This window comes from Cetorhinus maximus, chromosome 11 (assembly GCF_964194155.1).
Source record: "Cetorhinus maximus chromosome 11, sCetMax3.hap1.1, whole genome shotgun sequence".
NCBI lineage: Eukaryota > Metazoa > Chordata > Chondrichthyes > Lamniformes > Cetorhinidae > Cetorhinus > Cetorhinus maximus.
The window spans coordinates 33,777,704-33,790,992 of NC_135889.1; the positions used below are offsets into that span (position 1 = coordinate 33,777,704).

A 13,289-nucleotide genomic window follows, 5' to 3' on the forward strand; every position below is an offset into this window, starting at 1 on the left:
AACGTTAACTGATTTCTTCTCCGCCGATGCTGCCAGACCTGCTGAGTTTTTCCAGGTAATTCTGTTTTTGTTTTGGATTTCCAGCATCCGCAGTAGCTTTTAGCTTTTTGTTTTTATCTGGAGAACAATGAGTTGGGCAAAGCCATGTTGAGTCATATCAAGGAGTGAGTTAACTAGCACTGTGAAAGTCCCCATAACCAATGTAGTGTGCTGCCTCATGCAGGGCTTTGCCATTCAAAGAAGTACTGCCATGGAGCCTGTGGAAGAGATCCAGCAGCACCTAATATCATAGGAGGACACCAACCAGGGTTCTGAACAATTCTGTACATAGTCTTATTGGAAAACAAGAAAAATCCTAAAGCAAGCAATCATTGAAAATGCCTTCTCTTAAATGTATGTCTCCAAATAATGCAGCCATCTTCACTTGCCCAGTCAAATGGAACAATGAAATTCACTATCATCAAGTACCATGGATGTTCCTCCGTTCTTCAACTATTATTTTGTGGTACCTCATCCCAGATGAGCTCACAGGCCACATTTAAAATACAGTTACCCCAATTTTAACTTCGCAAGTGTATACAGTCCCATGCCTGTAACTTGTTCTTCCTGTCTATAAGCATCAAAAACCGCATGGTCATGATAGAAGGATGCTGATGATGACTGTATGTGTGGCCAATGTTTTGTATTGCACTATTTCCCTTTTGTGCAAGCGAATGATATATGTGTAATACTTACTGGTAGCCTGATTGTGCATGCAATCTGGTACATTTGGAATTATTTAAGCAGAGCACCTTGGTGATAAAGATTAGTCATTGCCCTGAGACATTGCCACATGTTCCTTCTTACTTCTGAAATCACCTAATGCTCCTCCCTGAAACTCACTAAATGTATCCTCTGGACCATGGAACTATCAAATTGTCATAAAAATCCATCTGAATTTTTGGGAAAGAAATCTGCGAACCTTACACGTTCTGGCCTACATGTGACTCCAGACCCACAGCAATGTGTTGACTCTTAATTGCCCTCTGAAATGGCCTAGCAAAGCATTCACTTGAATCAAACCAGCACAGAAAAGTTGAAGAATAAAACCGGACAGAACACCCAGCATCAACCTAGGCACCAGAAATGACAAATACATCCTGCCCAGTCAACCCTGCAAATTCTTCCTCACTAACATGTGGGGGCTTGTGCCAAAATTGGGAGAGCTGTCCCACGCACTTGTCGAGCAACAGCCAGGAGTGAGTGGTCCTGGGAGTCCTCAACATTGACTCCAGACCCCATGGCATCATGCCAAAATGGGCAAGGAAATCTGCTGCTGATTATCACCTACTGCCCTCCCTCAGCTGATGAGTCAGTACTCCTCCATGATAAATACTACTTAGAAGAAGCAGTGAGGGTAGCAAGAGCACAGAATGAACTCTGAGTGGGTGACTTCAAAGCCCATTATCAAGAGTGGCTCAGTAATCACTACTGACCGAGATGGTCGAGTTCTGAAGACTATCTGCCAGACTGGGCCTGCAGGAGATGGTGAGAGAACTAACAAGAAGGCAAACCCTAATTAACCTCGCCCTCACCAATCTACCTATCACAGTGTCATGAAGAAATATTAATGTCTATAATGTTATTGGAAATTATTTTTAAAAATAGAGTTCTAGTGGGGTTTGTGTCTCTGTGTGTGTCTTAATTGGATTAAAGCCAGCTGGTCTGGGTGCTTTGATGTATAGTAGTTTTGAGATGTTAATTAGGTAAATGTAAGGAGGGTAGGAGGTAAAGTGTAAATTTGGATTTGTCAAAAGGAACCATTCAAGACTGCGGGTGAAATCTTGCACCTAGCTAGAAGACGCCAAGCAAGGTGTTCATTTTTTTCAGCTTACTAATAAAATGAAATAAAATGAAATTAAAGGATGTTACTGTTAGAAGAGGTAAAGTTAAAAGCCTAGTGATACAATGGAAATTTTACATTCAAAGAGAAAGATATGTATAAAGGAGAAAGGAGAATGTGTGTAAGGTAGAGGCATTTTAAGATCCAACAAGTGTGAGAAGCCTCCAGTCTGTAAGGCTCAAGCTGCTGTCTGCAAGGGCTCAGAGCTGCAAGAAACTCATTTTGAATGGGACTGTCCAGGGTGTGCTTTGCCAGGTGTCTGTTTAAATCAATGAGGTTTACTGTTGCCTTAATGGGGGTATAACTGAGAGTCAGATTAATTAGGGGATTTTTGTAGTTATTATAGTAGTAATTTTGTAGATGTATGTATGCGTTTACAATCTTTCTTGTAATAATAAATGTTTAATTTAGTTTTATAAAAAAAACTCTTGAGACTTGGTGGTCTTATTACTACTGAATTCAAAGCCTGCATCTCGAAACATACAAATGGCAAAAATAGGTTGTGATAGTTGTTTCAAGTTTCCCTCTGGTATTTGAACAACTCAGTCTTTACCATCAGCTGCATCATAATAGATGCATCTGTTCATGACAATACTGGTAGGAGTAACCACAACACAGTCCTGTCCCATCTTACACTAAGGACATACTCCAATATGTTGTGTGGCACTACTGCCATGCTAAATGAGATAGATTCAGAACAGATCTAACAGCTCAAAACTGGCCATCCGCAAGACGCTGTGGCCCATCAGCAGCAGAAGAATTGTATTCAATCACAATCTGTAACCCCATGGCCTGGCATATCCCCACTTTACCATCAGTATCAAGCTGGGGTCAACCTTGGTACAATGAAGAGTGCAGGAGAACATGCCTGGAGCAGCACCAGGCAAAGCTAAAAATGGGGTGCCAACCTGGTGAAAGTGCAACGCAAGACTACTTGCATGCTAAGCAACAGAAGCAACATGCAATAGACAGAGTAAAGCGACAGAGTAAAGTTCTGCAGTCCTGCCACATCGAGTCATGAATGGTGGTGGGCAATTAAACAACTAACCGCAGGAGGAGTCTCCACAAATATTCCCACCCTCCATGGCGCAGCAGCATGACACATCAGATAAAGCTGAAGCATCTGCAATCATCTTCAGCCAGAAGTGCCAAATAGATGATCCATCTTGGCCTCCTCCTGAGGTCCCAGCATCACAGATGTCAGTCTTCAGCCAATTCAATTCACTCCACGATATCAAGAAACAGCTGAACACATTGTTATAGCAAAAGCCATGGGCCCTGACAACATCCCAGCAATACTGCTAAAGACTGCTCCAGAGCTAGCCGCATCCCTAGCCAAGCTGTTCCAATACAACTACAACACTGGCTTCTACCCGACAATGTGGAAAATAACCGAGGTATGTCCAAACTAGAAAAAGCAGAATAAATCCATTCTAGCCAATTACCGCCCCATCAGTCTACTCATGATCATCAGAAAAGTGATGGAAGATGTTGTCAACAGTGTGATCAAGCAGCACTTACTCAGCAATAACCTCCACACAGTTGCTCGGTTTGGGTTCCACCAGGGCCACTCGGTTCCTGACCTCAATACAGCATTGTTCCAAACATGGACAAAAAAGCTGAATTTCATGGATGAGGTGAGAGTGATTGCTCTTGACATTAAGGCAGCATTTGACCAAGTGTGGCATCAAGGAGCCCTGACAAAATTGAAATAAATGGGAATCAGGGGGAAAATTCTCCGCTGGTTGGTAATACAGAATGCTGAACATCCATTCCCCAAGCCCTGAAGCATCTTTGATTCATGGTGTTCTCTTGTCGTCACTGCTCCTCCTCCAAAGTATCTAGGATAAATGCAACACTCATGCTATAGGGTTCACTAAAAGACTCCTCCTTTGATTGAAGTCTCACAGTCTACTCACCAGTGTCACCCTGCAAAGTTTCTCGAGTACTTTAATACTAGCTTTAAATGAGATAAATTACTGCAATATTGGAAATAGGAAAACCCTAAATAAATTTATATGCTCCACGTTAATTGCTACTTAAGGAGATAATAAACAAAATGCATTAACACGGTTCTATAGTTAACATGCATTAGAAATATTTACTCCTGGGAACTGATTTAACACCATAGATGGAAGTTAATGTGAGTTCCATTGATAGTAAATTAGAAAATTATGATAGTCAGTCACCATTTAATGTATCATAGTCCATCTATGTAACATAGTTTCACTTCAACGTCGGTAAGTTAATGGGGCCTGTATTGTTTTTTAGCATTGCAAGCTTTGTTCTAAACTAGTTTACCGCTAGTCTGATGTAGGGCCACATGGCCAATGGGTACCATTTTGGAGAGGCCTCTCCCGTTCCCTGATCCTTTCTCTTGCTGTCGACCCTCCGACTTGCGGCCTCATCCACTCACCGATCCTTGCTCTTGCTGAATCTTCCACTCCCCACTTCCCTGAACCTGCGTTCCCATTCAAGGGAGGTCCTAAATCCAGATCCAGATTCGAACTGAAGCCGGAGCTCCTTGGTTGTGAAAGTGCAGGTCTTGACGCTGCAGAAGTGCTGAGCTGGGGCTGTTATAATCGATGTTTTGTTTCAAATGCATACAATAAAATGTGAAACCAGGAATGATTTTGCTTTCATTCCATATCGCTGCCTGACGTACACACTTCCACCACTCCTTGCTGCAGTCGCGTCCCCAGGGTCCTAAAACTGCCACGGTTACTTATTTCTAGGAACATACCTCAAAAGCCCTCCTGCCCTGTGCAAACCATCTTCCTCCTTTCAATATTCAAGGTTAAATATGCGCAGGGTTCTTTTTTTGAAGTAATTTGAGTCAAACACTTAAGTTGCAGCTGCTCCTTCTGCCTCTCGCCACTCATCTCCAGAACAGGAGAGGGAAGGAGCAAGCAGAAGCATTTAAAAAAAACATTGACTATAACAGCCCCAGCTCAGCATCACCAGGACCTACACTTTCACAACCACAGAGCTCTGGCTTCAGATCGGATCTGGAACTGGATTTAGGACCTTTCTTGGACAGGAACACAGGTTCAGGAGAGGGAAGCGGTGATCAGGAGGGTCAGGCAGTAGGAGGTTCCATGAGACAAAAAATTAGCGAAAGGGTAAGTTTGGAAGCAGCAGATGCTGAAAGTCGGAGGGTCAGCAGGAAGAGGGTGGGTTAGGTTGCGGGAGAGGGTCAGCAAGAAGAAGGCTTTGCAGCAACCAGGAGAGTCAGAAAGCGGGATATGTGGCGAACAGGAGGTTTGGGAAGCAGGGTTGGTGGCGAGCCGGATCAGCATCAAGCAGGATGTAAATAGAAAGTTATCATCTTTAATATTTTAAAATTTATTTTAATTTTAAAAATTATTTCATTCACCAATATAGGAATTTAGTAGTATTAAGTATTTCAACTTACAGGGTATAACGTGTTAACGTTTTTTTCTTCCTGACGAAAAAGGTCCTACAGAAGCTAACTACAGCTTTTATATTGGTTTTAATGGGAAAATCCGATTCACTTAAAGTTGTTTCACTTGAAGTCATAGTTTTCAGGAACGCAACTATAACTTTAAGTGAGGGCTTACTGTGCTCCACATTAGCATGTAGGCTAGCACCATCACACAGCCCTCACAAAATAGGCCCTTAAAGGAGTTAAATTCTGTTACTCTGTAATACAACGATGTTGCTTTGAAACATGTCCCTGAGAAAATCTGAAGTTAATGGAAATCAGGGGTGAAACTCTCCACTGGTTAAGATCAATACCCAGCACAAAGCAAGATGATTGCAGTTGTTGGGGGGGGCAATCATCTCAGTCTTGGGATATCGCCGCAGGAGTTCTTTCAAGGGAGTATCCTAGGCCCAACCATCTTCAGCTGCTTCATCAATGACCTTCCCTCCATCATAAGATCAGGAGTGGGGATATTTGGTAATGGTTGCACAGTGTTCAAAATCATGAGGGGCCTAGACAAAGTAAATAGGGAGAAACTGGTCCCTTTGGCAGAAGTGTCAAGAACCAAAGCACACTGATTCATCTCCATTGACAAAAAAAAGCAACAAGATGAGGTTGTTATACAGTAAGTAGTTAGAGTCTTAAATGCACTGCCCGAGAACGTTGTTGAGGTAGATTCAATTATGGTTTTCAAACAGACCTGAAGAAAAAAAACACTGGCCTACAGGGAAAGGCAAGGTAGTGGGAGTAGCAGAATTGCTCTTGCAGAGAACTGGCACAGACATAATGGGCTGAATTACCTCCTTCTCTGCTATAGCCATTCTATGGTTCTATGTTCAGTTCCATTAGCAACTGCTCAGGCAGTGAAGCAGTCTATGCCCAAATGCAACAAGATCAGGACAATGATCAGACTTGGGCTGATAAGTGCCAAGTAACATTCGTATCACTTAAGTGCCAGGTAACGACCATCTCCAACAAGAGAGAATCTAAACATCCTACCTTGACATGTAAAAGCATTACTGGATGGAATTTCCCATTCTGGGACCAAACCCAATTGCGGGAGTGGGAATGGGGAGTGTCTCCTGCCGCAGAGGCCGCTGGGAATTTGCATGGTATCACATGACTCTGGTCTCATTAATTATGTAATCGGGGGTTTCCCAATGTAACACGAGGCAGAACGGGCTGGATGGCAGGTGCCCTGCCGTCATAACCAGGCACCATTTTTAAAAGAAGCCTGGACAGCAATCTACACAATGTGAGGGAGAAGATGACCCATAGAGGACAGGGCGTTCCAGGGCCCAAATTCAGCGATGCCTTCCTGGGCATCCTGCTCGATGAAGTGGAAGCCAGGAGGGACGTCCTCTACCCAGAAGATGGGAGGAGGAGACCGAGCAGGGAGGCAAATTCTGCATGAGAGGACACCTCCAGCGCAGTCACTGCCAAGGAGTGCACCTGAGGACTGCCCTGCAGTGCAGCAAGTGGATGAATGACCTCATCTGCTCCGCTAGGGTAAGTGAGCCCTCAATTGCTCACACTCACCTCACTGAATGGTAGAGGGGACATGAGCCTCAGTGGCAACGTGATAAGGCGGTGCCTCATAGCCCTACTGCAGTACATCTACTCTGCAGGGGGAGAAGCCACTGTGTATCCCTGACCCTTCCACACAGAGAGCTCACATGCAGTCTGAGAGGTGGTGGGGAGGGGGGTCAGGCATTGAGGATACCAGCAAGCACTGCTAACGACATTGCCTTATCCTCATATTTGCATGGGCTCACCTCTCTGGAGGGTGCCATCCCAGAACCCTTATAGACAACATGCAGTGCATTAATCACACGGCACACAATCAAGTGGGTTATTTGTAAGACTAGAAGCATGAGGAAGATACATGAAACCTAATTGCTCTCAACTCCCTCATCTCTCAATGCACAGGAAAAGTTAAGTCATAATAGGAGAGAGAGGAAAAAGATGGGAGGGGGCCAGCTACACTTCAGAGACCTCACCAACTTCAAGGAGCTGGCAGCCCAGCTGGCAGAGATGGACCGGGACAGAGCCTGAGGAGATGGAGAGGTCGGCGGGCGAAATAAGGGTCCATGTATGTTACATTGCAGCCTAAGAGTCACACACTCATCCATGTTGGAGGCAGCTCATGTAGTCACTTGCTCTCTCCTCTCTCACTTACAGGTGCCAGAGGGAAGAGGGCAAGGCCGGAAATAGATGAAGCACTCAGATCCAGCACTCAGAAAAGCCCGGAGAGGACTGAGGGCATTGCGGAGGAAGAAAGTGCACCTGTAGAAGCATCACAGTAATCACATGCACCTTCCATCAGTCCAGAGACAGGCACCACGGTGGGTATTAAATCTAGTTTAGGAAGGGTCTCACATTCTGGTGGTCACTGCACGCACAAGTGTCCACAGCAGGAGGCAGGGTCAACCAAGCTCACCGACACTTGGAGGACTGCTGGGGAAGTGGCATCTGTGGGGTTCAAGTCCAATGACGAGCCTCTGGAATCAATCAAGGAGAGGCAGCAAGAGATGGGGGAGCAACAGGCAGAGATGTTGGAGGTCCTCAACAGGGTGGCACACAAAGCGAGGGAGTCCGTCCGCCCGCTGGTTGATGAAGTGGTGCCGACCTGTGCACACATGGAGGTCTCCACTGCAGCTTAGAGCCATAACATTGGTCTTTGCCTCATTTATGTTCAGTCCAAAAGACTCTCTGTATCTTTTGACTAAGCCTGCAATAGCGTCTAGCTCTTCCTCTGTTCTGGCTATGAGTGTAGTGTCATCTGCCTACCTGAGATTCCATGTGCTATGGCCGCCTATGATGCAGCCACATCTCTTTGGTAACTCTTCCTGCACCATCCTCATTTTCTTCTCTCCCTACCTGACTACCTTCTCAAACTGGAACTGGCTTGCATGCCCATCACAAACTCTGATGGCTCCTTAAGCATTCCTATATGGCTATTATATTAGCCACACAAGATGTTTGGGTGCACCAAAGTCTTTAAGTGTCTTCCATCAGCATCATTCTGGATAGTGTCAAAAACTTTGGCATAGTCTATGAACATAAGCCAAAGCTGGGGTTCCTGCTTATTTTCACATTTCTCCATGAGATTTCTGAACACAAGCATAGCATCAGTTGTACCCTTTGCAGGAATGAAGTCAAACTGCTCTTTAGCCACTTCTCTGTTCACACAAGGGGCAACTCTCTGCTTGATGACATCAAACAGTACTTCAGGTGCCTGACAAATGAGACTTAGCGTACGATGTTTAGAAGTCTTGTGTGCCCGCTCTCTTGGGCACTGTCACCATCTCAGAAATAATCTATTTGCAAGGCCATTCATCTGTTGTTCATATCTCATCAATAAACTCTTTCATTGCATCGACTAGGGTTTCACTTCCCGCCTTCAGTGCTTCCACTGGTATCTGATCTTGTCCTTCTGCCTTTCCACTTTTGATGTTCTTCATAGTTTTTCTCATCTCATCTTTCAGTACCTCAGGTTCTAGTTCTTTTAACTTCCAATTTCATTGGTTATCTTTTCTGGTTTTGCTTCAAACAGTTTCCTGCAATAATTTTCCCATCTCAGCCTAATCTTGTCTTTATTATAACAAGTCTCCATTTTTGTCCTTGATACCTATTCCTGGGTTTACATACTTCTTTCCAGCTATGACCTTGTCTAGTGAATATACTTTTTTGTTGTTACCATTCTTGAAAGCTTCCTGCTGAAATCACACAATTGGTTTTTGTATATGCTGGAGTTAGGTCAGGTCCTGAATTTGGAGCAAAACCTTTTTTTCTCATTTTATGCAAACGTAATTATACCCAACAAAAATGTTTCTGCTATTGTTCAAGCTCTGAGTTTGGTACTGGTAGTGGAGGGGGAGCAGAGGACGGGGGGGCAGAGTGGCATTCTCAGCTGCCAGCTGCCCATTTCTTACCTGAACGATCAGCAATTGGCTGAGGGTAATCTATTGGGAATCTCAGGGATCCATCTGCCTGGCTAATTCACAGAGAAGTGAGTGAAGCTGGGAAGTGCACTCTAATTCCACAATTCCAAGTTGCTCAGTGGCCTAACCAACGTTTCTTAAAAGGACTACTAGAAGCTACGCTGAAAAGGTAAGATTTTCTTTTTTTTAATAATGATATTTTGATGGGACCAGCAGGAGCGATCTTGCTCTTCCTGGCCTCTCAAAAATCTTCCATGCTATTGCCGTTCCTTTCTCCCAAATCCCCCTAATCCAACTGATCCTACCTACCAGTTCTGTTCAAAAGCCAGGTGATTTTATGAGGTTCAAAACTGGAGAGCAGAGTGCTTGCAGTTTACCTGGAAAATTTAATTGAGGCTCAAACTTGAAAGCAATTCAGGCCTCACGGCTCTGGCCTTAGGCATATGCCATAATCACACACATTTTGCACCTGAACTAAAAATTTCCCCTACACTTTCGAATTTTTTTGCTTCATTTGTTTGTAAATTTAATATTACATTTTATAATACTAAACAAAAACTAGGGCCGACATGTTTGATGATGAAAGATGTCACAATTGAACCATCAAATGTATTCTACACATTTTTCTGCGCACATTTAAAAGTGTCCTTTAATCAGTATCTTAAAGCAGGATTTTAGTTTTGTTCTTGGCAGATACGCAAGCAGCAACCTAGTGCAATCTGAGTTTAATATTAAAAAAGGATAAAGCTTCAAGCCTAATGTACAAATTGTTTTTTTTTTATTATGAAGTCAAGATGAGGCCCAGGTTCCACATTGTAAGACATCTACAAAGAAAACAATAGAAGGGGATAACAAGGCAAATAAGAAAGTAATGGTTGGGTGTTACTAAGCTTAAACTTAAGTCTGAAAATGTTGAAAGAAGGGAAATATTCCAGGATGATAGTGCCTCAGTTTTAAGGTCCTGAAAAAGAATTTGAGTAGGAGGTGAGTCTTGATTTCATCATCGCAGAAGGAAGGAGAACACTGCAGTAGAACTGACCAAAAGTCTTCTTGCAATTCAATGCATCCTAAACTAAATGTATTTTATGAAAGGAGAACACACCAAAAGCTAATATCATAATTCATCACAATGCCAAGTTAAGTTGAAAGATCTCTGAAAACAAAAAACTACTGTGGCTGCTGGAAATCCAAAACAAAAACAAAATTACCTGGAAAAACTCAGCAGGTCTGGCAGCATTGGCGGAGAAGAAAAGAGTTGACGTTTCGAGTCCTCATGACCCTTCAAAACAGCTACCTCGACTACAGCTCCTCACACCCCGCTTCCTGTAAGGACTCCATCCCATTCTCTCAGTTCCTTCGCCTCCGTCGCATCTGTTCTGAGGATACTACCTTCAAAAACAGTTCCTCTGACATGTCCTTCTTTTTCCTTAACCGAGGTTTTCCACCCACAGTCTTTGACAGGGCCCTCAACCGTGTCCGGCCCATCTCCCGCGCATCCGCCCTCACGCCTTCTCCTCCCTCCCAGAAACATGATAGGGTCCCCCTTATCCTCACTTATCACCCCACCAGCCTCCGCATTCAAAGGATCATCCTCTGCCATTTCCGCCAACTCCAGCATGATGCCACCACCAAACACATCTTCCCTTCACCCCCCCTGGCGGCATTCCGCAGGGATCGTTCCCTCCGGGACACCCTGGTCCACTCCTCCATCACCCCCTACTCCTCAACCCCCACCTATGGCACCTCCCCATGCCCACGCAGAAGATGCAACACCTGCCCCTTCACTTCCTCTCTCCTCACCGTCCAAGGGCCCAAACACTCCTTTCAAGTGAAGCAGCATTTCACTTGCATTTCCTCTAACTTAGTCAACTGCATTCGTTGCTCCCAATGCAGTCTCCTCTACATTGGAGAGACCAAACGCAAACTGTTTGCAGAACAGCTGCGGTCTGTCCGCAAGAAAGACCCAAACCTCCCTGTCGCTTGCCATTTTAACACTCCACCCTGCTCTCTTGCCCACATGTCTGTCCTTGGCTTGCTGCATTGTTCCAGTGAAGCCCAACGCAAACTGGAGGAACAGCACCTCATCTTCCGACTAGGCACTTTACAGCCTTCTGGGCTGAATATTGAATTCAACAACTTTAGATCTTAAACTCCCTCCCCCATTCCCACCCCCATTTCCGTTTCTTCCCCCTCCCTTTTGTTTTTTCCAATAATTTATATAGATTTTTCTTTTCCCACCTATTTCCATTATTTTTAAATCTATAACTATAATACCCTGTCAGTCTTTCCACCCCACCCCCACTAGAGCTGTACTTTGAGTGTCCTGCCATCCATTCTTAATTAGCACATTCTCTTAGATAATATCACCACCTTTAACACCTCCCTGTTCCTTTGTCTGTAACATCTTTTGATCATCTGTATCACTGCTTGCTTGTCCCTACAACCACGCCCCCCCCCAACTTCTCTTCCCCCCACCCCGACCTTAAACCAGCTTATATTTCACCCCTCTCCTAACTTCACTCAGTTCTGCTGAAGGGTCATGAGGACTCGAAACGTCAACTCTTTTCTTCTCCGCCGATGCTGCCAGACCTGCTGAGTTTTTCCAGGTAATTTTGTTTTTGTTTTGAAAGATCTCTAAACTGTTTTAAAATCCTAAAAACAGCTACTCATTCATTAATATATTTTTTCAGTTAAAGCCCTGATAAAACTAGCTTAGAACATTAAAAATCTCTCAATGGAGACACCCTTAAAGCTGAGTGCAACATTGTCTTTTCCATTTGTTTATGATGAGTAACAGCCATTAAAAATATGCAATGATACTGGTTTGGAGCAATAATTTTGTAAACACTCAAGGATCAGCCATTACGTTTTTCCCAAAATCTGGATTATAAATTATAGAAAAGTTTAATCCTGTTCCACTGAGCTCCTTAGGAACCTGCATCAAATAGCAGTGGTACTCTGATTATGCTATCTATATTTCATCTGTTTCTGAAAAGCTATTACTTATTCCAATGGGTTATGAGTAAAGGTGTCATATGTTATGACTAGATGAAACCAGTTTAATATATTTTTCAACATGCACATAAAATTCCCAGCTAACCTTCAAGTTACTAATCAAACAAGATCTGTCTATGTTTGTACCCATGAAATAACATTTCTTGATGGCAGGTAAGCCTTTGCGCCCACGATAATAATGGATACCATGGCAATCATGGAGCATCTTCACCATGACATTGGTAGTGGCTCAAGAAGGCAATCACCACCACTGAGCAACTAGGCACGACAATTAATTCAGCCTTGCCAGGGTTACCTACATCCTCAGAACAAATAAACAAAAGGTACCAAGGGTACAAGCATATCCCAGCTTAAATACAACACCTTAAGGAGAGAAAGGAAGAAACTGGCTAGGGAAAAAAGAATGAAAATATACTTTATGCATATACATACATACATATACCCAATATACAGTAACTAGGTTTTTATTGAGTCCCATTGGAGCCATAAGTGGCCTATGACATTAGCAATTTCTCCACTCTTCTAATGGTCTCATCAGATTTCTTTTTGTGCATCAAAAATCTTCATTAATGATTGACTTTTGGCAGCAAGCTATTACATGCACACACTGTATCCATGATGCATGTAATTTGAGCCATTACCTTCTTTTCTAAGTGGCCCAGATGGATGTGGCTTTTTAAAACTAAATTAGTATTGATTACATCACAATTAAAGCCTATCACAACAATCCACAGCTGCAATCAATAACAAAACTACTCAGCAGATCACAAACCAGCTTTTTTATTATTAGATTAATTCCTAAAATTCAGCTGGAGATATACAGGATTAACACACACATGAATCATTCCATCCAATTTAATATTACTGCGCACTCTGCGCCACTGTCAATAGGATGGTTATTTGCTCATCATGTTTTTGTCAATTATGCTATCTTTATTGTACTTAACACAAACTTGAATTTTCCAGGGTGAATTAAATACTGTGCTAATACAACAGCATATGG

At 43.4% G+C, this 13,289-nt stretch overlaps 1 protein-coding gene across 1 annotated transcript in view; it reads right to left on the reverse strand.

Moving 5' to 3' along the window:
* Positions 1–4,759, reverse strand: part of LOC144686496 (nmrA-like family domain-containing protein 1) — a 40,380-nt gene extending 35,621 nt beyond the window's left edge. The window contains exon 1 of the mRNA XM_078551780.1: positions 4,626–4,759. The gene's annotated coding sequence lies outside the window, so the exon portion shown is untranslated. The remainder of the gene's footprint in view (positions 1–4,625) is intronic.
* Positions 4,760–13,289: the final 8,530 nt, after the last annotated feature.